This window comes from Sinocyclocheilus rhinocerous, unplaced genomic scaffold (assembly GCF_001515625.1).
Source record: "Sinocyclocheilus rhinocerous isolate Xijiao unplaced genomic scaffold, SAMN03320098_v1.1 scaffold3241, whole genome shotgun sequence".
In the NCBI taxonomy this organism is placed as follows: domain Eukaryota; kingdom Metazoa; phylum Chordata; class Actinopteri; order Cypriniformes; family Cyprinidae; genus Sinocyclocheilus; species Sinocyclocheilus rhinocerous.
The window spans coordinates 433-686 of record NW_015632738.1 but is presented as its reverse complement, the minus strand read 5'-3'; positions in this window follow the sequence as shown (position 1 = coordinate 686).

The window sequence follows — 254 nt, the reverse complement described above, 5'->3', positions numbered from 1 at the left end:
CTTCCTTAACCACCAGATCCAGCGCCCGCTCTCGGGGTTCGGAAGCCCACGCTGTGGTTCTTTCCCCCCGGTGAGAGGGCTCGACGCTCCGCCTGTCTTCGTTTTGATGAGGGCATCGATGAGATCGCCAGTTGCACAAACACCATTTACACAAGCATATTATGCCTAATATTATGAGCAGCTTTACTGTGGAGCGGAGCTGTTTTAAAGTCGCACAAGCATTATGTCAATACTATTATAAAAAGAAAAGACTC